A 27963-nucleotide genomic window follows, 5' to 3' on the forward strand; every position below is an offset into this window, starting at 1 on the left:
AGTTTGCATGTCTCCCTATTTTTCTCTGAATTCATTGCATCCTTATAATACAAAAATATTCCATTACATTCACAGACCATAATTTGTCTAGCCATTCCCCTATAAGCATATACTTTCATTCTTTAGCAAGGAGAACAAAGGGAAGGAGGGAAGGAGAAACAAAAGAAAAAATGTTACCAACACTTTAGAATGTTTTGTGAATATTTTGTATTTGATTGCCTGTTCCCCAATATGGGATCACTAGGTCAAAGAATAGTATTAGCAATTTAAAGGGTTTTCTTGCATAATTCCAATTGTTTTCCAGAAAGTTTGGAACAATTCTTATTTTTATCTACATTACTCGTGTCCTAAGTGTGAATTCCCTTACTACCTAGGCCCTTTCGTGAAATTTTCCTTCCTCATTCAATTTTTTTCTTCTAAAGCCCACAACTTTTAATGGCATGCACCCAAATTAGCACTTAAAATGTCTTGTACTGTTATTCTTATGAGTGAACCTGAGTCTTTTGCTTTTCTGTATCTATACATGATAGCATAGCATGCTGGCCTTTCCACAGAGGTCATAATTCTTTGGGCCAGTTTACTCCTCATGTAACTTGGGTCAAGTTAATTATTTCCTTTACAATATTCCCCACCCCTATGCAGTTTCCAAAGGAAATTTTCTTAACTTGGGATCCATGAACTAGGGTTTGGGGTGTTTTGTTGCTGGTTGCTGGTTTTTAATCTTGATCATTGTATTTCTACATAACTGGTTTCCTTTATAATTACATGCATTCTATTTTAATGCATTTAAAACTGTTATGCTGAGAAGTCCATAGGTTTCACCAACCTGCTAACGCAAAACAAAAAAACCAAACCCCTGCTCTAAAGGGTCCTTTTTGTTTGAACCCCTTTTGGTCATGAGCATGCTGATTTGGTAGCCACTTTCAAATCAACAATATGTCTTCTTTCTCTTGATGTAGGCTTGTAGGGGATCAATCTGTAACTGAACAAAGAAAAAAGAGAAAGTAAGTCCAGAGGTCAGACTGTGATCTGCCAAAGAAGAGTGAAGCTAATTGGGTAACTAAGCAAGGCACCAAAGTGTGATGGAAAAAAATTACAGTGCTTTGAGTCTTTTAGAAGATCTAGGTTTGAATCTTGGCTCTGCTACTGGCTTCCTTTGTGACCTAGAAGAAAATCACTTCAATTTTCTTGGGCCTTTTTTTTCACCTGTAAATAAAAAAAGGTTGGATTAGGTGATCTTCAGGGTCCCTTCTGTCTCTAACGTTTAGGAACCCTTAATCATAGTTTGATTACTATCTGGGTGTTTTAAACAAAACTATTATACTATTGTGTCAGAGATACTTGGATAAGAATTTAACCTTTAGTCTAATTGGAAATGGCGGCTTGTGCAGTTTTGGCCAGGCATTTGCCCTTAAGATTCAACTCAACACCATACAGGCAGATCTTATGGATTCTCAAAAGTCAATTGTTAGGTTTTCAGTATTTACATCTTGGCAAACTCTGCAGATCAGTTTGATTTAATCATTTGATTGTCTAGATTTAGAAAGAGATGGAGGAAATGTTAATGATGCAAATTAAACCTTTGCTGTTCATACTTGAATTCCACATGCCCCTAAAGCTGGTTAAACACTTATCATGGCAACCCTATTAAGCAGTCTCTTCATGGACTAGGTTCTAAGTATCTGGTGACACCTTCCAACTTACTTGTTTATTCAGAGAATCACTACTCTATGACTTCTTTAAAACTAATGAGTCCCCAGTGACCTTATCTTTAATGATCACACTGAAGACAGTTAAAAAAAGATAAAATGGCATAGCCACAGACAAAAACAGCAATGAAACATTTTTCTCATAAACCTACAGAACCCTTTCCCACAAATATATACATCAGTGGGAAGAGTGAACACTTAACGTTGAGGTGTACATAGCAAGGAATATATATGGCCAGGGGTCATGCATGAATAGAATGGCAGTACATGTAGTCAGAGGCAATACCTCTCATTCCATATGAATTGTCTACTACTGGTGTCTTGATGTTTCCATCACTTACTAGAGAACTGTCAATAGAGACTCTCTAGAGGATACTAAAAATCCCTCAGGCTCATAAACAAATAAAATGGGCTACCCCATTCTTTGACAATCAAGTTACTCAGTCTCCTCCCCATTCAGACTGTTTAAAAAAATTTTTAATTCCCCTTACCAAAGCTGCCCTTGATATTCAGAGTAACTTGATGTCTTGTGGATAACAATATAAAGAATTGTTTTGTGGTAGTCTACACCTTGTGTTTCATAGATGACATAGCTGATCTTTTGCCATAGAAAACTCAAGCACTTAGTTACAGAATAGTGATCAAAACTAGATACTAAACATGTATCCCAAGGAATTAAAATAGAGGTATTGACAGTACTTGTACTCCAACAGGTGAAAATAAGCCTACCACCTAGCTAAGAACAGGAAAAAAAAACCCATAAGCTGTTAGATGGAATTTTTCCTCCCTATCCCAATAATATGAGTTTTTCCTAACTACACCTACCTTCCATCCTTCTCTAGAGTTCTGGGGGAAAAGGTGGTTATTTTTGTTTGTGGACACACGAATATAAACTCTAGTAATACAAAGTCAATTTTAAAATGCTAATACTTGTTAACTGAGCTCAGAGAAGTGTGTTTAAAGTACAGCTCATTAAATATTGTTCAGAGCTATAATTAATGTCCCCGACCTTCAAAGAAAAACTTTGAAACTGTTTCATAAAAATAAACTACTCATGACTACATCTCATTAAAAAGAAACATGAGACTCTGTCGAGGGAGAAATGGAGGTTAGGGTTTGGCTTGTTGCCAATGCAAAAAAATATATAGTTCAGATATGTGCCCAAGTAAAGAAAGGCTTGTTGTTGAAAAGAACCCTATGCTAATAAAACCCAAGATCTGGGTTTAGTCCCCAGATTTCCCTTTTGCTGAATCTCTAGCTGAAAGCTGCACTCCTTCAGCCAGTCATCTCCAAATGGCATACTTTTTGGTGTGCCTATCTGATTTAAGGGCTAAGGAGGAGACCCATTGCTCCACTCCATCACAATAAAAAACTCTGCCATTAGCCCATCATTCCTCTTAGTTAAATATAGCACTTAGTGGTTCCTGTTTTTAAGATATAAATTCTCCAAGAAAATCCAGTATTTTAACATCTCAGTGTGAATGAATTTGTAAAATATATTCCTAGGCCCAAGATTAGAGTTAGGGAAGATGTGAAGGAAATGGTATTAAAGATAAAATTTTCCTAACACTTGGAGTGGCAGTCCAGTATCTCAATAGCTCTGGATTGGAATCAAAAGACTTGAGTTCAAGTCCTTTCTGCCACTGTGTGTTTTAGTGAAGCCATTTCACCTCAGCAGAATAAAATTAGTTGTTTTCTTTCCTTTTCTTTTGCCTTTTTGTGGGGAGGAGAGGTAGCAAAATGACCCGTGGAAATTTGATATGGAAAAGGCAGAGCAAAACAAATTGTATTGTCACCACAGTTGTTAAACACACACAAGCCATTCCCAAACCACACAGCATCAAATAACAAAACCACTTCATCTCATCTGTAAAATGAGGGTGAATATTTCAGGATTAACCCACCCAAAGTCCATGTGCATAAATCTTCTCATTGATACCGATTCCTCAGTGTTCCCAATCTCTGTGAGAGGCAGTTAGCCAGAGCTTAAAATAGATAGTGGTTTTCTGGCTTATAGCTTTAAGAAGACACATTTCAGATTCCCTTCAAGTTCCTGATGTAAAAAGACTTTGGGAAGAAGCCAGAATGTAGAGGAGTTGGAACTTTGTTCATACCCCTAACTACAGCTTGCTACACTAAAGACTTTCCCCTTAAATAACACTTAGGTGTTAAATAACTTGCCTAGAATCACAAAGCTAGCAAGCATCTGAGGAAGGATTTAAACCCAATTTTTCCTGGCTTCAAGTTCAGAGATGACACTTGAGCAGAAAGAAAATTAGTAATAGTAGCAAGAAGTAAAGATGAGGAGGGGGAGTATTCCAAACATGGGGATAAGCAATCTTGCAAAGGCTGACACAAATAGTGACATATTCTATATGAGGAACAGCAAATTGGTATAGACTTGTTGATAAAGTACAAGCAACCCAGCAGCATAGATTAGAGCCAGATTAAGAAGAGCTTTTAATACCAAGCAAAAGAGTTCTTATTTTATACAAGGACATATTTATAGATATCTGTGTATTTTATACAGATAGCAGGGAATTTATAAAGCTTTTCAAGAAAAGGAGTGATATGATCAAGCATGTGTTTTCATAATATCAATTTGGTGTCTATGAAGGAGAGCCTGAATATAGACAAAGGCAATTGTCAATAGGGTGAGAGGTAGTGAACACTTGAATTAGGATAGTAGTGGTGTAAATAGGAAGGAAATGAATGAAAAATATATAGAGGCTATGACATTGACAAAATTTGGTAACTATATAGGATGAGCGAAAAGAAAAAAGGGAAAAGGCTCTCAAAGCTGGGTATCTAGAGAATGGCAACCTCAGTAGGAATAAAGTTAAGAGAGGATGAGGGACAGAGTTAAGTCCTATTTCACTTATGCTGAACGTGAGATAATGGTGTAGATTTATTACAGGGATCCCCAAACTACAGCCCGCGGGCCAGATGCAGCAGCTGAGGACATTTATCCCCCTCACCCAGGGCTATGAAGTCTCTTTATTTAAAGGCCCACAAAACAAAGTTTTTGTTTTTACGATAGTCTGGCCCTCCAACAGTCTGAGGCCAGTGAACTGGCTCCCTATTTAAAAAGTTTGAAGACCCTTGGCTCTAGAAAGTATGTCTAGAAAGCATGGTGCAGTAGAGAAATGAACTTTGAACCAGGAAGACTTCAATTGACATTCTGCCTCAAAGACAACCAGCTGTGTGATCGTGGGCAGGTTGCTTAATCTCATAGTACTCTTTTTTGCTGAGGCAATTGGGGTTAAGTGGCTTGCCTAAAGTCACATAGTTAAGAAGTGTTAAATGTAAGTTTGAAGCCAGGTCTTCCTCACTTCAGGGCTGGTCCTCTTATCTACTGTATCACCTCCCTGCCCCACAGTATTCGTTTTGAGACTAGGATTTGCAGAAAAAGTGCTGCCCTGCACTGATAATGGGAGCTACTTCATATGGGAGTTCCCTATAACGATAGAATCATAGATTTAGTCCTCCTTATCCCTATCCATAAGATCCAGATGGTAATGTTGAACAACAGTTGGAAATGCAGGATTAGAGATCAGGAGAGGGGAAAAAACTGAGAATGTAGATGTGGAGATTTGGAAGTCTTTTTCCCAGTTAGAGAAGTCTATCCCCAAAAAAGAAAGACATAAAAGGCTGCCTCATCCCAGATATAAAGCCTTGGAGGCCACAGGCTCACTGACTCTATGGTGGCTCTGGGTGAGAGGAATCCTCTCTTACCAAAAGTTCACATCAGTTCATCCTCCTCAAAAGAGATCAGATTGTTCCCTGTGGGAGTGTTTTGTATGCACACTCAGTTCTGGTTCAGCGGTCAATCAAAAAAACTTCTCATCACACAGTAAAGAGAAATGAAAGAATAATTAAATACATGGATATATAGATAGTATATAGATATTCTGATTCAAGGGAATATGCCCATTCCTATATATCTTCCATATGGAGAATCCCATCAGGCAAAACACTATAATTATTATTTTTTTGATGAGGCATTTGGGGGTAAGTGACTTGCCTAGAGTCACACAGCTAATAAGTGTTAAGTGAAGTTGTATTGAACTCAGAACTTTCTGATTTCAAAGTCACTGCTCTATCCATGGTACCATCTCTCTGCCCCCAAAACACTATATATATTCAAAGAATATGAACTCCTATTGACCAGTTTCCTCCTTTACATAGTGAAAGTAGAATTTTTCAATGATTATAGAAATTCCCAAATGGAACTGGAATAAGGCAACAAAAATATTTTAATATGACACAAATCATGAAGGGTTAAGAAATTTATTCAAGAGATAAACATAAACATACATCAGTGGCTTGAGAATTTACCTGATTTAAACTCCATTGAAAACCTATGTATAATAATCAGGGTTAGACTTGGGAAAATACACTGTTTAACAAAAGTATACTTAATATCTAATGTAATAAAAATATGGTTGCATCTTTTTAGTAAGTTCTTATGCAGAATAATCCATTATATTAATATACCATAATTTTGATGATTATGTTATGAAAAAATCAACCAAGAATAACTACCAGTCCTTATGTGACTTTTTCATTATGGGAGTTTGTATAGAATGACTTAAAGACAAAGACTCTCTTAGGAGAGCTAAGTAATGTACTTAGAACAGGGACAGACATTTCAGCTGCCAATCATTAGTGGTCATTGAATTATTGCAAATAGTAATTGATTGAATTTTTCTCTCCTGTCTGTTGTCTGACAATATCTGATACTCAAATAATGGTTCTTGTATCCTCTTATGTAGATGGTTCCTATATTCTTTATGCCTTGATATAGCTCTTATATACATTCTTTTGTTCATCACTAATTAAAAAAAAAAAAAAAAACCTGTTGATTTAGGTAGGTATTTAGGTAATGATTTGGTCATTCAAAGAAGTTTTTGATGATGTACACTGCTTAGTGTTGATCTTATGGAAATGTATTTCTCTAAAGAAGGAGGGAAAAGAAAGAAAAAAGGAAGGAAGGAAGGAAAGGAAGGAAAGAAAGGAAGGAAATTTTATCTGATGACTCTAGAGGAGAGAGTGGAGCAGATGACTTTACACAGTTTTCACCTCACTTAAATCCAATTTACCTGCAAATCAAAACATCATCCTTTTGATGTCATTGTTGCTCTTCAAGAACAAAGAATAAACAATAGCAGAAGCAGCAGCAGCAGCATTCTTTTTGTATTGGAAGAGATATTCTGTATCCTATCTGCTTCATATTAGGTGTTGAATATCTTTTACTTTCCCTTTGAGGAAACCAGATATGGGCTATAACTTTTGCAAATAGCATTGTCTATGGGACATGGAGATTGGAATTTGTTATTGATGCAGTGAGTGTGGGGATAGAAAGAGAGCTTAACCTCTTACTGAAAGGTTAGAGTCCCATAACAATGAAGCAAGTTCACAAACCAAAAAAGCTAGGCACTGAACTGGGAGTGAGCTGTCAATCCCTCTACTCACAGCAACAGTACCTTTATTTTAAATACTGCTTTGGAAAATGAAGCCTAGGAAGTTGAAATTCCATCACATAGATAGGAAACATAAAATGGAATATTTAAAATTAAATCTTCTGACTCCAGTCAGTGTTCTTTCCAGGAGAACATATTTGAAAAATGATCTAATTTATCACCATAATTTTTGCTGTTACAAATAATGCAGCTATAAATATTTTTGCATAAATAAATCTTTTCAATAATGTCCTTAGAGCATAAACCAAAGAGAAATGAATGGATCAAATGGTATGAACTTTTGGGAGGAGATATTTATGGAATAATTATGATGTTTTTATGCCTTCTCTTATATTTCCCAACCAGTTTGAACAATTGACAGGTTCACATACAAAAGATTAACTTAATAATTTATTTAGCAAACTAAAATTGAGCTTTTCCATCTTTTCCAATTTGTTCAGTAGAAGATGATACCTCAGAGTTTAATTTACCTTACTTTGTTAGCAATTTAGATTTTTTTTTTTTGATGGCTGTTGACAATGTGTGTTTCTTCTTTAGAAAAGTGATTATTCAGGTTCTTTGACAACTTATCTACTGGAGAACAGCTCTTACTCTTGTAAAAAAATTTGTATAAATTTTTTATACTTTCTTGATGCTAGACTTTTGTGATATTTGATATAAAATTCTAACCCAACTTCACACTCTTTAGGGCAATCTATAATCAAAATTGTAATTGTTAAATTTGGGGTTTTTTCCACTAATATAAATTTGGGCATAAGTAAAGGTGGAAAAAATGTAAGTATGACTCAAGAGTAAGGAATGAGAGGCCAAAGACTGTGGACTATATACACAAAAACTTAATATTTGTATATCAATATTTTCTTTTTTAAGATGGGAAAGTGAAAAATCAGAGAAGAACTCAATCTCCAACATAAACCTAAGTAACTATTTGAAAAGGATCTAGATAAAACAAGATAAAGAAAAGAAAAGAAAAGAAAAGAAACAAGTTATTTTCTCCAATCCAAAAATGCACAAAAATATTAACATAATTGGAGGAAGGAGAGAGACGGACAGGGTAAGACAGTCAACAAGTATTAAGTGCTTATTATATGACAAGTATTATGCTAAGCATTGGGGATACAAAGAAATTTGTGGGGGGGTTTAACAGCCTCTGCCCTCAAAGAGGTAATTTAACAAAGGGAAAAAATGTGAATAATTAGGTACATACAAACATACACAAAATAGATTTTTAAAAAAACCTGAAAAAGGGAAAGCATGATAAGCTATAGTATACAGGAAAGACTTCCTGCAGAAAATGGGATTTGAACTGATTCTTAAAATCCAGAAAATAGAAGAGAACATATTGGGGCAGAGTATTCCTAGAATGATGACAAACCAGTGTTTCAAGGTATGGAGACAGGAGACCTGTTATCCTTAAGGATATTCCTAAGGAGGCATATTATCCTTTTAGAACTACAAGTAGACAAATATAGTTGGACTGCAGAGTACATAGAAAAAAGTAAAGGATATTTCAATTGATAAATGACGGACAGAAGCAGCTACATCCAAAGAAAGAACACTGGGAAAAGAATGTGAACTATCTGCATTTTTGTTTTTCTTCCCGGGTTATTTATACCTTCTGAATCCAATTCTCTCTATGCAACAAGAGAACTGTTCGGTTCTGCAAACAAAAAAAAATAAATAAATAAAAATAAAGGATAAAAAGGACGAAAAACTAGGAATAGGATAGGTTAGGAAGAGCTTTGAATGTCAGAAGATTTCAAATTTGATTCTCAATGTGATATTGATTCTCAACGTGATAGGGAGGCACTAGACAGATCCATCTCCAGGCGAAACCTACACTTTAGGAAAAAATACAAAACAAAAGTTTTTGACAACTGAGTGGGAGAGCTAGAGTAGGGATAAACTTGAGACAAGAACTCAATTAGAAGGTTATTTTAGTGGTTTCAGAAGTGAGATGATAAAGACCTAAATTAGAGGTTAGGCAATGTAAGTGGCCATAAAATTATTAAATTGATTTTCCTAAAGTGGAAGAATGACCATATTAACCCCCAGTCAGCAAACTCCAGTGGCTCCCTATTACCTCAAGGACTTAATTTAAAATCATCTGTTTTGATATTTAAAGTAGTCCATAATCTGGACCCTTCTAACATTATCCCAGTCTTCTTAGATCTTATTCTTTGCCACTCTTTGAACATGATGTTCAATCACCAGACTCCATGTATTTTCACTGATTATTCCCCATTCCTGGAATTCTCTTTCCTCGTCTCTATCTAGCTTGCTTTGCTGGTTTTCTTCAAAGCTCAGCTAAAGTCCCACCTTCTGCCAGAAGACTTTTAAATTTTTCTTTAAATTTTAGTTCCTATCTAATCCTGAAATTATTTCCAATTTATCCTGTATGTATCTCGTTTATGCAGAGTTGTTTTCCTGTAGTCTTCCCCATTAGACTTTGAGCTTTTTGAGAGCATAAACTATTTTTTGCCTTTTTTTTCTTCCAGCATTTAACACAGTACTTGGCACAAAATAGGCACTTAATGCTAGTTGACTGACTGAGGGCCAATAGTTGCAAAATTAAAGGCAGGTCTTAGATCAGGCCTGACACTAAAATTGAGAGACAAAGCCAGTCTTCACAGGTTACTAACCAGGGATACAAGACCTGGTTGTGTATTCTTTGGATTACTGAGAGCCACAAGATACAGGACCAACTTTGTGCCCAGGGATTCAATATGAAGGTCCTTATAAGAGACCCAAAATTATTGTGATCTCTAATACCTGACTAGGGCATGTCACATATGGAATCAACTCCCGATTAGTTATTATGGAAGGAGAGGAGAGGTCCAGTCAGGACCAGAGTCTACAATAGGCCACTAGAAGACTGAGACAGAATCCAAGGATTGAGGAAGAGGCTGGGGCCTAACATCAGACACCTCATTCAGAATTGCAGAAACAGCAACAATCACAAGGATGGGACAAGACAGGAACTACCCAAACCACTAAAGAGTGTTAGAGTGTTAGCTGAAAATCCCAATTCAAGAACTTGGTTTACTTTTTGTAGTGGCAAAGAACTGGAAAGTGAGGGGATGCCCATCAGTTGAGGAATGGCTGAATACGTTATGAAAATTTGAATATAATGGAATATTATTGCTTTATAAGAAATGATCAGTTGGATGATTTCAAAAATGCCTGGAGAGACTTACATGAACTGGAGCTAAGTGAAGGGTGTAGAATCAAGCAATAAGATGATTATAATGATCAACTCTGATGGATTTGGCTCTTTTCCACAATGAGATGATGCAGGTCAATTCCTATAGACTTGTGATCGAGAGAGCCATTTGCATCTAGAAAGAGGATTATAAGGACTTAATGTAGATCACAACATAGTATTTTCACCTTTTTATTTCTTTTTTCTCATTTTTTTCTCTTTTTGATCTGATTTCCTTGTGCAGCATGATAACTGTGGAAATATGTTTAGAAGAATTGCACATGTTTAACCTATCTTGGATTACTGTCTAGGGGAGAGGGATGGGGACAAGGGAGGGAGAAAAATTTGGAATGTGGGGTTTTGTAGAGGTGAATGTTGGAAACTATCTTTGCATGTATTTTGAAAATAAAAAGCTATTATTAAAAAACAAAATAAACAAACAAAAAAAGAACTTGGCTTAGAAATATTTATAAAGAAAATGCCAAATGAAAATGAAGAAATACTATATATAAGTGAAGCCCAAGAAATAAATCAAAAAATATGATTAACTCCACATGTAGAGAAAAAAATCAATTGACCACACAAGAAATAAAAGAATAGTTAGAAGAGATGAAGCAAGGGATAAAAATTGAAATTTGAGTTCTTAAAGAAAAAAAAATGGGAAGGAAAACAAAGCTTAGAATAGAAGATGGGAAATCTTACCTAATTACATACACTGAAAATTAGAAAAACAGAACCCAATGATTATGCAAAAATAAGAAATATTAAAGCACAAAATGTCCATACCTTTTGATCCAGCAATGCCACTATTAAGTCTGTATCCCAGGAAGATCATTAAAAAAGGAAAAAGAATATACAAAAATATTTATAGCAGCTCTTTTTGTGATGGCAAAGAATTGGAAATTGAGGCGATACTAATCAATTGGGGAATGGTTGAATAAGTTGTGGTTTATCTGATTTCAGAAAAACCTGGAAAGACTTAAATGAACTGATACTGAATGAAGTGAGTAGAATCAGGAGAAGATTGTGCACAGTAACAGCAACATTGTGCAATGATGAGTATGAAAAACAGCTCTTCTCACACTACAATAATCCAAGACAGTGCCAAAAGAGTCATGATAGAAATGCTATCCCATCCAAAGAAAAAACAGAGAAAATCTGAAAGTCAATTGAAGCTTACTATTTTCATTTTCTTTGTTTTCTTCACAGATTTTTCCTTTTGTTCGGTTTCTCTTTCACAATGTGACTAATGTGGAAATATTTTTAACATGATTGCACATGTATGACCTATATCAGATTATTTGCCATTGTAGGGAAGAGAAAAGGGAGAAAAAAATTGGAACTCGAAATCTTATTTTAAAAAACTAATGTTGAAAAAAGAAAGAAATATTAAAGCAAAGTCAAAAGATCTTTTTTAAAAAAGGAAAACAGTAAATATCCTACTGTTAAAAGCAATTGACAAAGAAATAAGTCAATGAGAGATAATATAAGAATCATCAGACTCCTTAAAAACCATGACCAAAAAACAAATTTTTTTACCACATTTCAAAAATTCATAAGAAAATTACCTAGATGTATTAGAAAGTAAAAATAGAAGTAACCCACAAAACACCTTCTGGAAAAAAAAAAACAAAAAACTCTTAATGAAAGTACCTAGGAGTGTCCTAGACAGTGTCAAAAACTTTCTCATCCAGAATTAAATTTTCTGTCCTCACTGAAAACACATCTTTTATCATAATGCTCAGATTTGCAGTATAGATATTTGAGATTCAAGCTAATTTCCCTTTCCAGTATAATGCATTGTAGAAATTTCTTTTATTTCCTATCATTTGAGCTATTTGTCAATACGTAAATATCTTCCTGATTGCTTTCAAGATTCTCTAGTTGCTAATGATATTCTAGACCTTGATAACAATTATTCTGAATGAATTACATTTTAGAGCTCTATTGATGTTCTATGGCATCTACTGAGTTATACACTGATCTCTGAGTCTCCTATTACAGTTCATTGTCCTTTTTTTTTGCTTTTTTAAGCTGGCTCTTTTTTTCCCAGACTGGAAGGGCACGTTTATGGACTGCTGAGCTTTGACCTTCTCCAGTTCTGACCTGGATTTGTTCACCTTTCCTTAGAGTATTCACCTTTCCTTAGAATACCTGAAGGACTCCAATTTCTAAAGACTCATCTTATGTTGGATAGAAATGAGGCTGCAAACTCAGATATAGGTAGTTAAATTTAGCACTTCAATTCAAAAACAAGTTCTTCAAGGGATCAGAATACTTTTTTAAATTAAAGAAAAGGAAATTTGAATAATGTGAAACTGTTTTGCACCCACTAGGAAACGTAGGAGGGAATGGAATAATGTGTTCTCAAGAGCAATGATGCTCAATATGCAGCCCAGGGTGACCTATCTTGCAAATATGAACTTAGTCATACGTGAAAAAAATGAACATTCATTAATAAAGAAGCATTTGAAACATTTTAGAAAGAAAACCAAAACTAAAAACATGATTTGCTACTCAAATATCCAAAGAAAAGAAATGTGGAAGAGTGAATAAATGCAACAGCAAAAAGACATATAACAGCAACAAAATGGCAGTGAAGGGAGCAGTAAGAAACTTTTTCTAAAGGTACACATTTAGTCAGGAGTGAAGGTGGAAATCTGGTAGAAACAAGAGTAAAAAAGCAGACGGCATTGTGGCTGAGAGTGAATTGATGTATTTCTGTAAGTCTACAACATAGGATACATGAAGGAGTGAAGCAAGGAGCAGAGAGATAGAGAGGAAAATGTGATGTGCTGGGGGCCAAATTTGCTGTTAGCAAATGGGGAAATGTGACACCTGTGGTCTCAGAAAGAGAAGAGTCTACAGGAAAGTGCATGAGAAGGATAGGAGAGTAAAAAAGTGGGACAAAGGAAAAAAAGTAAAAGTGGGTTAAAGGAATGAGGCCCTACTTTGATAATAGAAAGGGGTCTTTTTGATTAATGCTCCTATGGAAGAAAAGTAATGGCCTGTGAAGGGAGATGGGGACTTTACCCTGGGATGATCTGGGGAATTTGGTGCTTGAAAAGTGTATTCATCCTTCATTAGCAGTGGAGGGAGAGGAGAAAGAGCCTCAGGAATAAACTGGCAGCTAGGGGAGTGGAAGGGCAAGGATCCAGGAAGGAGAAATTTTTGAGGCAAATTGGGGAGAGAGGAGAAAGGTAACAGGGCAATATTCAGATCACATCACTGATAGGCTCCATAATCAGAAATGTAGTGGAGCAGGGTTCACTCTGAAATCAGCAAATATCGTCATTGTTCTGGAACTGAGATACAATGAAAAAGGAGAATCCATGATGTAAGTCATAGAAATCACTTAGAAGAAAACCTAGAATGGATACTTTGGAAGCTTTGATTGTATGAAAGATACAAAAGAGGAAAGATACCAGACAGTTATAGGGATAATGAACCAAAGAATGAGGATCTAGAATAGACATAAAGAGAAGATAATGAAGAGATTGAGAGAAATCCTTTCTTAGAAAGGGGTACAAAAATGAAATGTAAAAAATTAATACTTCTGCTGCCAAGATGGCAGAGTGAGGAACTCACCTAAGTCTTCCCAAATTCCTATCCAGACATCCTTGCAATAATGCCTCAGTACCAGTTTTGGAATGGTAAAGCAGTTTATAAGCCTAGGAAAGCTTGGAAAGTCAATAGCAAAGGACTAACTCACTGGAGTTGGAGGGGAGCACAATTGATGAATAAACTAATGAAAAAAAAAAAACACTCTAAAAGCCAGCAGCAAAGGCTCCAATCCCAGGAGCAAGCTAACAGCAAAGTCTTGGCGAGGGGGGGGGAGCATAAAAAAAGTTGAGGGAAATACCCTTTCTACTTCAAGAGCAGAATTCAATTTTTACATACAGCAAAAAGCCACAAAATAGACAGAAAAATGAGCAAAAAACCCTACCACCAACCAAAAAAAAAAAAAAAACAAAACAAAACAAAATACAATCACAGAAAGTTATTATGGTGATAGGAAGGATCATGGCACAAACTTAAAAGAGGACAATTATGTCAAAACAGTTACATATGAAGTCTCAAAGACAAATGTGAATCAGTCTCTGGCCCAAAAAGAATTCTCAGAAGCATTCCAAAAGGATTTTTAAAATTTAAGAGAGGTAGAAGAAAATTTGGGAAAATAAATGAGAGTGATGCAAAAAAAAAATCATGAAAAAGGAGTAAGCTTAGTAAAGGAGGCACAAAAACTGGAAGACTTACAAAAATTCATTGAAGAAAACAACTCCTTAATAAGTAAAAGTGGCCAAATGGAAATAGAGGTACAAAAACTCACTGAAGAAAAGAATTAGCTAAAAATTAGAATTGGTTAAGTTGAAGCTAATGATTCTGTAAGACATTAAGAAAAGCAAAAGCAAAAGCAAAACAAAAGAATGAAAAAAATAAAAGATGTGAAAATTCTCATTGGAAAAACAGCTAACCTGGAAAATAGATGTATTCCCTGAAAACCACAATCATAAAAAAAGCCTGAACTTCATATTTCAAGAAATTATCATGGAAAACTGCTCCCATAACCTAGAATCAGAGGGTAAAATAGAAATGGAAAGAATCCACAAATTGCCTCCAAAAAGAGATCCCAAAACAGAAACTGCCAAGAATATTATAGCCAAATGTAGAGCTCTCAGGTCAAGGAGAATATACTGCAAGCACCCAGAAAGAAATAATTCAAACATGAAGACACAGTCAGGATTACACAGGATTTAGTGGTTTCTATATTAAAGGATTGAAAGGTTTGAGATGACATGATATTCTTGATGGAAAAGAGCCAGAATTACAACCAAGAATCACCTATCCAGCAAAACTGAGAATAATATTTCAGGAGAAAGAATGGATATTTGTTGATATAAAGCATTCCTAATGAAGAGTCAGAGCTGGAAAAAAAATTAATTGGAAACAATCAACATAACTAATTATATTAAAAATCAAAACACCTCAAACTTCACAGTCATTTCAATAGGTTCAGAAAAAGCCTTTTACAAAGTATAGTACACTTTCATACTAAACACCCTATAAGGTATGGCCATAGATCTTTATATATATAAAAAACATAAAAAACATGTGTCTAAAAGTGAAAGCCAGAAGTATATGCATTGGGGATATACGGGAATCTTTTCCAATAAAGGTGAGAGTGAAACAAGGATTATTATTTGATATAGTTCTAGAAATGCTCATAATGGCAATAAAACAAGAGGAACAAAATTAAAAGAATAAACATAAAAGATAAAACTATCCCTGCTCTCTAGTGATCTCCTTTTTTAGCTTGGAAAATGCTAGCAAATCAGCAAAAATACCAATTGAGACAATAACTTCAACAAAGTTATGGGATTTAAAATAAATCCTCAAAAATCATTACATTTCTATGTAATAATATCAAAAGACAAGAAGACAAGAGATATCCCTTTTCAAATAATTATCAAATATATGCATTATCTAAGGATCTTAAGACTTGTATAAGTTTACTTACAAAGTGCCTCTTAAAGAAATGAAGAAAAACATAAAAAGATGGAGGAATATTCAGTGTTCATGGCTAGGCTGTGCCAAAATAAAATGTTAATATTATCAAAATTATATGTAGAAGATATATTCTTAACCAAATGAGAGAGAGAAATAATTACTAAAGATAAAAGATAATTTTGACTCAACACATGTATATCAGGATAAAGTGTTCTAAGTTCTGTTTGATATCAGGTTATAGTCATAGTCAAATTTATAGAATAATCATTCATGCAGCAAAAATTCCATCATGCTAGATTCAGGATTATTCAGGTAGGAAACATTCTTTTTCAGAAGAAAATTACACAATAGGAAAACCAAGTCAAGAGGATCTTATCTTTGGCCAAGCCAAGTTCATCCTCTCAGTTTTTCCAGAATTAAATATCCAGCCCTGTTAAAATTTAGTATTGATGCTAGTCTAGTGGTAGAGAATTGATGTGAGAATTCCCTCTGGTCAGCACAGGTCCTGTGTGAAAGAATTCACAAACCTGAAATCTGAATGTGGCAAGAAAAAGGATTCTTATTGGCACTGAGAAGGCAGCTTTGTTAGGAAGACAGATTCCTCAGTGGCAAGAAGTCCTGTTTGTTAGGGAAATAAAGGTTATCACTGAGAAGAGGGTATTTTCACAGTGGGCCAGAGTCCTGGCAGGCAGCTATGCCAAGAAGAGAGATCCCTTGGCAAAGCATACTACTTCAGATTTGGAGTTTAGAATCGATCTTTATAGCAAACATTTGGAGTTTAGAATTGTCCTTTATAGCAGTCTGAGTCTAAGACTTCCATTGAAAGAGATTCCTTTAATGTTGTCAATGCCCCCCAGGCCTTATCTTGGAGTTTCAAGTCCCTCAGTAGGCACAGATCTCCAACTGAATAAAATCATTTTGAAGTCTTTTTTCCCCCAGAGCCTGGAATTTCCTGAAGAGGATCTGGCTACCCTCAAAAGATCAATGGAGGGTGATTTTGACCAAGATCCCCAATTGAATGAAGCCACTTAACTTAGAAAAGGATTATCTGGAAAGTATGCTTTTTTCCCCAAACTTTTTGGAGTCTGAGACTCTGAATCTCCCTTCTTTTACAGATCAAAGAGGACACAGTTTCAGAGTTCACCGCTATTGCTTCCCCCCAACAGTCAAGGGGAATAGTTTCAAGGTTCACCCCCATCAGTATCACACTCCACTCTCTCTGAGAAGCTTATGACATTTCCCTTGAATTGTGGATTACTGACCTAATAATCCATCAGATAACTACAAACTATGAAAGACTAACACAAATACAGACGCAGAAGCAGAACAACAGAGACAGTGGTCCCAGTATTTCCTTACTAGTGAGGCTTTTAGTTACCTCCTTTTTGAATAAATATTTTTCCTTGCCTGAAAATAAGCAAACTCACAAATATGTTGCTCTCAGTTTGGTCCTCACAAGATGACTCCAGAGCTCATGCTCTCTCTCTCACACTCACAAATACACATGGTTTAAGAAATTATCACTCGTCTAAACTGTGCTGTCTTGTTTCTTGCACATTCTGAGCTGACACCTCTTTAGTTAATCACAACCCAAATAATCTCTTTACTGAGTTTTTCTTTCCCTGTCTTTCTCCTTCCTGCCTCATGATGTGACTGCAATCAGAAAGGGAAGGAGGAAGGGAGGGAAGAACACATAAAAAGAAAGAGACAGGCAGATACAACCCCCAAAAAACATTTCTTAGTTTTTTTTTTTTTAAACTCTATAGCATCCTCTATCTTCCTAAAAAAAAATTTCTAGTCACCTTGTCTTTTACCTCAAGGTATTTCTGTTTTTTGTTCTATGCCAATAAGGGCAACTGCCATTTCAAAATCTCTCCTTAACAACCCAAAAAGTCTCATGCTTGCTTGTTGAGGCTATACATTTTTCATTAAGCAATACAAACAATCCTGAATACTAAAAACCTGTCAAGGCATAAGCTGATCACTGTTTTCCATGTGTCCCCACACTCATGTCAGGTATCTACCATGCTGCCCACCTTTCCTCCTCCTACTCCCCATCTTTACACTATAGTATTTACTTACTGAATTTCAAACAAACTCCAACCCAGGTGACCAACTCAGGATTACCAACTACACCATTTGTAAATAGGCAAATTAGAGGTAATCTTGATACCAAAGAAAAAGAGATCCATGCCAGTGAATAGATTTTTGAGGGGAACTTACTCGTGAGTCAGTCCTACGTGGCACAGGACAAAATGGTGGATCAAAATGCCAACCCCAGGTAAGTCTAGATATTATAAAGAAACAGATAAAGAAGGCATAGTGCCAGGGATGACCCATTACTACATACAAGTTCTCCCATGGAATAGAACTGCTTTAGCTATTTACATTAATCATGATACTTGAAATCAAGAGACTGCTCCTTTTGTACAATTATAGGCCAATATCCCTAATAAATATTGATGCAAAGAATTTAAACAAAATTTTAGTAAGGAGACTGCAGGATTATATCACAAAGATTAAACATTATGACAAGGTTAAATTTTCCTAAATTTTCCTAATATTTCCTAATATTGGACCTAATAGAGTCAATATTAGAAAAATGACCCTCTTAATAACAAGAACAACAAAAAGCATATGATCATATTAATAGATTTTTAAAAGCTTATGACAAGATATAATATTCCTATTTTTAAAAATCTTAGATAGGGTAAGAATAAATGGATCTTTCCTTATGGTACCTAGTACCCTAATCTAATTCTAAACCACTCTAAAGATTCGTGAGATATTCACATTCTCATTCACACTGTTATTGTTGATATATTTTCTTCCTCTTTTATAGATTCTCTTTCATTTCTTTTACTCTATAGTATTTACTTATTGAATTCCAAACTAACAAACATTTATGAAGTCTCTGTGATTGGTCTAGTGCACTGAATCCCAATGCAAGGGTAAAGAGTTCTGAGGATTCCCTTTCTGGCAGCACAAGAGTCCCCTGTAAAGGAATTTACAGACCCCAAAATTTAGAATGATAAAAGAGATTTATTATGGGGATTGGAAGTAATGTTAAAGTCTAGTTAAAAGCTAGTTAAGGAGATAGGTGAGGATAAAGAGAGGAAACTATATTCCAGTGGGCAGAGAGTCTTTGGGGTGCCAGGCATGGTACTGACATGTTTGGACCCTCTGCAAAGAGAGGGTTTTAGTTTGACTCCTTTTATAATGAAAGATTTAGCTAAGGGGGGCCCGTGGGTGGAGTCCCAAGTTGGTTCAGATCCAGTGAGGGCTGGGACAAGCCCAGATCTCCTATTGGAATTCAAAGGGATGCTTTTGACCAGGATTTGTGAATCAAAGGTCCTAGCTTCTTGAATTGATAATGTATCAGCCAGGAGGGTTTGGGAGTAATCTGAATCACAAATCAATCAAAGGATTGAAAGGATCACAAATCAGTTTCTTAAAGGGACCACAACCCACTTCAGTAGTGAGTTTAGAAGTGATGAGTTTATCCTGGGGAATATCTTAGAGTTGGTGGAATTGAAGCCAGGCAAGGCAGCAGACATAAGTGAAATATTGATTAAATTCAATGAATCAATTGTTGTTGTAACTGTATATGTTGTTTTCTTGACTCTGTTTTTCATTCTGCATCAGTTTATATAAATCTTGCCATATTTCTATTCGTCATCCTTTCAGTTCACACATTTCTTGTATTTTTTGTTCATTTTCCTATTAGGATTTCCCCATGTATGTTTCTTCTCTACCCCAACCATTCACAATGTCTTCCAGAGTTTATGTTGCATTTTTGTTTTATTTGGCACATTTTCCATTATTTTGAGGTTATATGTGGGAGCTGAATAAGACTAAATGAAACTAAAACTTCCTAACATTTGTCAAGGCACTTATAACTTTATAGTCCTAGTGATGGAATGAATGAGACCCTAGCAAAAATGCCAACCATTCACAACATCTTCCAGAGTTTATGTTGCATTTTTGTTTTATTTGGCACATTTTCCATTATTTTGAGGTTATATGTGGGAGCTGAATAAGACTAAATGAAACTAAACTTCCTAACATTTGTCAAGGCACTTATAACTTTATAATCCTAGTGATGGAATGAATAAGACCCTAGCAAAAAATGCCAGTTCCCTGGTAATTGGTGAGCCACAGGGAGAAGCATTGACAGAAGGCTTTTGTTGAATTTAAGTGGGCTTTTGTTGCAATGGGCATTTGAATTGCTGCAGTTGAATTCCTATAACTATTCCTTGAGGCAAGCAGAGAGACATTGACAGGATCATCTTGTTCTTAAGTGCTTTTTGTTGTCCTTAAAGTGGGCATTTGTTACAGTGGGCCCTTGTTAAATTTCTTGCATTTACAAAATTATCATGACCTCCACCATTACTGTATTCAATCAGAAAGCCAACCTATAGATGTCAAGCTCAATAGAGGTTATTTTTCTCCTATTAAAAAAACCCTATTGGTACTCCACTTCTTTGTTAACACCTTTTAGGAATTTAACTCACTAAGTGTCATAATATTGGAATCATTAGGAAGTGCCCACCTTATGGCAACAAGTTCTCTAAGAACCTTACCTGCCTTACAGCATTTTTCCCCTAGTTAATGGAAAGATCTGCTTGGGAATTGATTTAGCCCATGTCTTTCTCCCTATTAATTGCTAAAGTCCCTTTAGGAATTTAGCCTAGTAGCATAATAAAATTTTTGCCTCTTGATTTAGAGATGGTCTAATTCTTTTGAGATACCTTGTGACACCAGCCTGAAACTTCAAAGGGTTCAACCTCTGCACCTCATCACTAGTACTCCTTGATTCTTGGGTCCTTGAAGGACATTCCAGCAGGTTCTACCAAATTACAAAGATTTTGAACATTGTAATGTTGAAATGAGAGACACCCCCAAAATATTAGGGTCCCTAGGTCAGTGTTGTGGGTATGGTGGAAGTGAAAATTCATGTTCATCTCCAAGTTAAGGGGCAATGATTTATTATGCTGCTGACAGCAGATGAAGTTCCGAGGTAATTTAGCAAAGAGCCAAAAGCAAGAAGATAATTTTATAGGAAAGGAAAACAAGATCAGGTTCAAGTCACTGATATACTAATTTTATGGCTTACATTGAATTCTATGGCCCCTTGAAAAGTATTGGATAGAGGTGGAAGCAACTTTCATCATTGAATTCTATGACTTACTCACCAACAGATTGTTCTCTGATAGCCAGCATTGTTTGTGGCACTCCCAAGGACCAGTAGGGGTTCCTCAGAAAATGCTACATTATCCCTAGGAGCTACAACCTCCTCATCCATAATGACAGATGTGTATCTGTCATCAGAGAAACATTACATTAATTGGGAATTCCCGTCCACTAGAATATGTAGAGGGCCAAGTGTACTTGAAACAAGTAATTTTACAAGGGGTTAACTCAGTGGAATTGAGATGATTCTCTAGTTTACATGTACTTAGTATAGTTCTACAAGTTGATACCTATTCTACAAGATTGACACCTATAACGATGTACTTAGAGTATAAAAGAGCTAAGACATCTGGGAGGGAAGAGAGACTTGGAGATAGAGAAGACAGAGGACTGAAGGCTGGAGGACTAGAGAAGGACCAGCCTCATGTGACTCTTCTGCCTTCATCACTTCTCCACTAAGACCAAGAGTCGGGCTGGTCCCGAGACCCTCCAGAGAGCTAGTCTGGATACTATATTTTAATCCACTCCAGTGTGGGGGCTCTAGAAAGCAGGACATTACATTGAGATGTGCAGACTCCTGACTGGCTGATTGGCTGAGACTACTGATGCAAACTGGGAGACTGAAGGAGACAATAAAGACTTTGGACTTAATCCGTGACTATTCTTGTGGTGATTATTCTGCTGAGACCAATGCTGGTCCTGAGACCTGCAAAAAGCTAACCAGAACATTACAAGAATAACCATAAAATGAGTATTCTTTTCAGTCAAATAACCTTTGAAAGCACTACTAAGGTATCAAAGGACTATTATATCAATAAGAATACCAGCTCTGAAATGAATGAAAGAGCTAAGGTGTAAATAAATGAATGAAAACTACTGAAGTGCTTAAATACTTAGTGCTGGGTATATAAATACAAAAGCAAGTCAATCTCTGACCTCAAGAAGTTTACTTTCTAATGGGAGAGAACTGATAGGTAGTGGCAGCCAGAGAATCTCAAAGATGAGAATGGAATAATTGGGTGGCAATTAGCTTACCTTTTCCAGAGTTTTGTTTTAATTACAGGTTTGAGAGCTTGACTACTTGCTCAATGTGGTGAAAATATTCTCTTGACAGCTAAAAAAGGTTGGACTGAAGAAGAGAACTATTTGATCCTGGGGAATGCCTGGCTAAGGAGGTTAGTTCTTCCTAGGCATGATCTCTGGGAATCTGGTTTGAAGTACAGAATTATACTATTCCAGGGTAGAAAAAAAATGTATGAAATATTACATCTTTGAAAAAATGAGTAGGAACACAGTTAAAAAATAAATAAGAACAAGAGATCTTGGCAGGGAATTGAGGTACAAAAACTTAATACTGTACGTGTGATATGGTGTAGCTTTGTGTAGATTGTCACAGACAGTGGGAAAACTTTGGGTGAGGTAGAAGACCCTTCAGCCCATAGGAAACCTGCTGACAATGTGTGGTTCGGCTCCCAGTTTTCCCTAAAGGCTCTCGGACTTCCTGAGAAGTCAGGGGGCAGTGACAATCAGTATTGTGATTGAACAGAGTGATAGCAGATAGAAAAGTGATACCAGGTGGCAGAATCATCTACATGCAATAGCAAGTTGTTTATGTGGTCCCACATGCACAGTATATAGTTAATGCATATCCAGTGTTATTTTGGTTATATAAGGGTGTAAGGGTATAAAAGGGGAAAAGACCATGTAATAAATGGACTCCATTTTTCCACCATCTTCAGGAGTCCCACCTCATCACTTCCCCACTCAGATGGTATATTTTAATCACTTCAGTGTGGGGACTCTAGAAAGCAAGAGTACATTTTGTCACCCCAACTTGGGGGCTCTAGAAATCAGGACACAACAGCTTCTAAAGAAATATAGAAATTTTAAGGTCCCCTTCCCTTAGGGGGCTTCCATTCTAACAATCTGTCAGTGATTCTAAAGTCCTCTGGCTTTAGAATATGACCTTGAGCCCCCCACCCCCACCCCAACCTGAGAATACTATTTTTCTAACAATTTATCTGATTCTAAAGTCTTGGCATCAGGATAATCCCACAAATCAAACTCCTGATATAAGAGTGAATAGACCACTCCACAATTCATTGCTACTGTCAGATGGATAAGTTAGTCAGTGATGATAACCAAATTCCAAAGACCACTCCTTGGTTCTACCCCAAGGCCATAAAATTAGCACATCTATACTGTAGCTTCACCCACTTAGATGCTACAGTTACCCTTCATGCCTAATTCCCATGCCTTCAGACCATCTCTGGCCACTGTCTCACATCCGAGGATAGCAGCTGCATGCAAGCTCAAGATCTTTATTCCACATGTTCATATCCTGCTCTAGCTGACCTCTTGCTGACTCCTAGTGAACTCCCTTGAACTCCTAATGAATGAACTCCACCTACTTCCTGGTCCCCACTGCTTATATCGGGTTTATGAGGTCACAACACAGCCAATTAGAGAAAGAGATGCCTCCCGTTGATGATGTGATGTCAGTGCAACCAGAGCTTCCACTCACAGTGGCAGTCCCCACTGTTCACAGAAAAACCACATCCGGGGAATCTCAGGCTTCAAGGCCTTGTACTTCCTTATTGCACAGTATGAGCTTCCTCTTCATTCCCTTATACTATACCATGAAGAACTAGATAATGTGTCTCTTTACTTCTGTTTCTTTGCTAAATTCTCCTAGAATTTAGACTGCTTCAATTGATGTTACAATTACAATAAACTGCCCTTTGGAGATGGAGTCAAGCCTGCAAATTCTTCTGAGACACTTTGCTGACACCTGTCTGTGACCCTAACTTTTTGGGGTCCCTTCCCAACCTCAACACATGACACAGGGTAGCTAGATAGTACAGTGGATGGAGTGCTGTATCTGAAGTCAAGAAGATTCCTCTTCCTGAGTTCAAATCTGGCCTCACACATTTAGTAGCTGTGTGATCCTGAGAAAACTATTTAACTTTGTTTCATTTTCCTCATCAAACAAACTAGGGAAGAAAATGACAAACAACTCCAGTATGTTTTTCAAAAAAACGGTAGGGAGAGGGTCACAAAGAATCAGACACAATTGAAAAACACTGAACATATTTATGTAACTTCACAGTTTTTTAAATGTCTTCATATTATAATTATTGTAATACTTTATTGTAATACCAGGGAAACTAAGCTGAGTAGAGACTGATTTAATTTCTTAGTGGAGATTTATTAATAAGCTAGCTGGCTGATGGGACTTACTATCCAAATTATTCAGTCTAGAGTAACTGAGGCACAGACTTTATATAGGTTTATAACTAGCAAAGCAAGCAAGTGATAACAGAAGCAAAAAGAATGCAGGGAGATAATTTTCTTACTTATCATCAAGCAGCTGTTATACAAGAAAAGTATGATTTTCACAGCCTAAAGTAATAACAATGATGGGAATGGTCTTGGGATGTATACAATGGTGGGAATGAAAGCAATAACAGGATGCATATCATCATGGGAATGGACTTAGAAGGACCTTCCAGGGTCAGTATTTTTGGAGAACAATAATTTAGCTTATCTGTAGAAGCTCCTCACAGGTGTGATACCCAAGTAAGCAGAACAGAAATAGACAAGGTCACCCTGTGGTCATGCCTGTCACTTTGATCTAGTGTGTGAGATTAAGTTCAGGGTCTCATGAGAAACTTTAAAGGTTCTTTTTGGTTTAGCACTATGAAGTTTCCAACAAATTTTCCAATCACTAATGCCCTTTCCCTTTTTGTGGATCCTTCTTTCATTTCCTCCCCAAAGTAGTTCTGTCTCTGTTTCTGTCTCTGTGTCTGTGTCTGTTTGCCTGCCTGCCTATCTGTCTGTCTGTCTGACTCTCTCAAAATGAAGTATATAGCTTCTAGGGGAAAGAGCAGTAAGGAGGTCCTCCCCAATCTTAGAGTGCTTCTGTTCTAACAATTTGTCAAAGTTTTCTGTCTTTAGAATCAGTGATCCGGAGGTCCTCCCCCTTCCCACCTTACAGTGCTATTGTTCTGACAATCTGTCTGTCAGTGATTCTAAAGTCTTCTGGCCTTAGGATAATCCTAGATCTGCTGGTCAGTGATAACCAAATTCCTAAGACCACTTCTCAGTTCTACCTCTAGGCCATGAAATTAGAGTATCAGTGACATGAAGAACTGCATAAATTTGTTTCCTTTCTCTTGGTCCTTTGCTAAATTCTTTTGGAACTTAGTTGCCCCTAGATTCAGATATTATTTCAAGCCTGCAAATTTTTTTGAGACACCTCTGTGACACAAGTCTGTGACATCCAACCTTTTGGGGTCCCTTATGCACCTCAACACTATGAACTCATAACTTAATACTTGTATCCCTCCTTTATTTTTGCATCTCTTGTTGCAAATTTTTATAACAAATCTTTTTTTACAAAGTGAATGTATAGGAGAGAATTACCTTTCTGTGGATGAATAGGAGAGGATTGATTCAAGATCTTGAATGGAAAGGTTATGAGGGGGAAAAACTAGCAGCAACAGGGAATAAAGAAAAGGCTAAAAGGAATATACAAGAAAATTAAAAAAAAAAAAACAACTAAAATAGAAAATGAGCAAAGAAAAGAGTTCCTGGATTTTAAATTTTAAAAGGTGAAAAACTGAATCAGCAGAAGTATGAGAAGCCCCATATTTGGAAAAGAAAACCATTCCCCAGAGATATTCTTACACTAGTAAATTAGACATTCAAAGAAATAACATTAGAGAAAACATTGTTGCTCAGTTCTCATTTTGTTTCTGCTTTCTCTTCAAGGGACAATGATCTTAATACTATAAATAATAGAAACCAAAATGACTAATACAAAGTCAAACTAGGATTGCTAGCTGACACACACATTTCCACACACCTACACATTCACAATGAACCTGGTATCAACTGTTCCAAAATGGGGCTAAGAAATACCCCTACTAGGTGTGTATCTCAAAGAAATAATATAAAAGGTAAAAGCACTCTTTTTGTGGTGACAAAAATTAAGAAAATTGAGGGGAGGCCCATCAATTGGGGAATGGCTAAAAAAAGTTGTGATATATGAATATGATGGAATACTATTATTGTTCCATAAGAAATACTGAGCAGCTGTGCGTATCCTTTGACCCAGCAGTGTTACTACTGGGCTTATATCCCAAAGAAATCATAAAGAAGGGAAAGGGATTTGTATGTGCAAGAATGTTTGTGACAGCCCTCTTTGTAGTGGCCAGAAACTGGAAACTGAGTAGATGCCCACCAATTGGAGAATGGCTGAATAAACTGTGGTATATGAATGTTATGGAATATTATTGTTCAGTAAGAAATGACTAGCAGGATGATTTCAGAAAGGCCTGGAGAGACTTACATGAACTGATGCTGAGTGAAATGAGCAGGCCCAGGAGATTATTATGTACTTCAACAACAATACTATATGATGATCAATTCTGATGGACCTGGCCATCCTCAGCAATGAGATGAACCAAATCATTTCCAATGGAGCAGTAATGAACTGAACCAGCTACGCCCAGCGAAAGAACTCTGGGAGATGACTAAGAACCATTACATTGAATTCCCAATCCCTATATTTTTGCCTGCCTGCATTTTGGATTTCCTTCACAGGCTAATTGTACAATATTCCAGAGTCCTATTCTTTTTGTACAGCAAAATAACGGTTTGGTCATGTATACTTATTGTGTATCTAATTTATACTTTAATATATTTCACATGTATTGGTCATCCTGCCATCTAGGGGAGGAGGTGGGGGGAAGAAGGGGGAAAAATTGGAACAAAAGGTTTGGCAATTGTCAATGCTGTAAAATTACCCATGCATATAACTTGTAAATAAAAAGCTATTTAAAAAGAAAGAAAGAAATACTGAGCAGACTAATTTCAGAAAAATCTGGAAAGATGAACATGAACTGATGCCTAGTGAAGTGAGCAGAACCAGGAGAACATTATACACAGTAACAATAGTATTGTGTCATGATCAGTTATGATAATCTTAGTTTTCAGCAATACAGTGATCTAAGACAATTTCAAGACTTGTGATGGAAAATGCCATCCACATCCAGAGAAAGAACTATAGAGAATAAAGATAAATCAAAACATACTATTATCATTTTTTTAGCTTTTTATTTACAAGTTATATGCATGGTAATTTTACAACATTGACAATTGCCAAACCTTTTGTTCCAATTTTTCTCCTCCTTCTCCCCATCCCCTCCCCCCGATGGCAGGTTGACCAATACATGTTAAATATGTCAAAGTATAAATTAAATACAACATAAGCTTACATATCCTAACAGTTATTTTGCTGTACAAAAAAGAATCGGATTTCGAAATAGTGTACTATTAGCCTGTGAAGGAAATCAAGAATGAAGGCGGACAAAAATATAGAAATTGGGAATTTTATGTAGTGGTTCATAGTCATTTCCCAGAGTTCTTTCGTTGGATGTAGCTGGTACAATTCATTACTGCTCTATTGGACCTGATTTGATTCATCATGTTGCTGAGGATGGCCACGTCTATCAGAATTGATCATCATATCTATTATCTTTTTTTTTAGATCTGTTTTTTCACATGTATAGCCTATATTGGATTATTTGCTGACATGGGGAATGGGGAAGGAAAGGAGGGAAAGAGAAAAATTTGGATGTCAAAATTTTACAAAAATGAATATTGAAAAATGTCTTTACATGTAATTGGAAAACATATACTATTGAGTGAAACAATAACAAAGTGAGACTGAGAAAGAATAGTCAGGAATACATCCAAGAATAGTAAAAGGAAGACTCAGGCATGTTGGTCATCATCAGGCTATTGGAAGAGAATATATACTCTGATCTAAGGCTTCTAGATCCATGTTTTGGAGCTGTTTAAA

The 27963-nt window shown here is 36.2% G+C and overlaps 1 protein-coding gene and 1 long non-coding RNA gene across 3 annotated transcripts in view; both read right to left on the reverse strand.

The window, feature by feature from the left end:
* The window catches only part of LOC127561895 (tubulin polyglutamylase complex subunit 2-like), an 877998-nt gene that overhangs the window by 317216 nt on the left and 532819 nt on the right, over window positions 1-27963 (reverse strand). The window lies entirely within an intron of this gene.
* Window positions 193-16430, reverse strand: LOC127561947 (uncharacterized). Its single transcript, XR_007953576.1, has 2 exons — window positions 10390-16430; window positions 193-982 (listed from the first exon to the last, which is right to left on the reverse strand). It is a non-coding gene; the product is annotated as an uncharacterized LOC127561947 (long non-coding RNA).

This window comes from Antechinus flavipes, chromosome 1 (genome assembly GCF_016432865.1).
Source record: "Antechinus flavipes isolate AdamAnt ecotype Samford, QLD, Australia chromosome 1, AdamAnt_v2, whole genome shotgun sequence".
NCBI classification, from domain to species: Eukaryota; Metazoa; Chordata; class Mammalia; order Dasyuromorphia; family Dasyuridae; genus Antechinus; species Antechinus flavipes.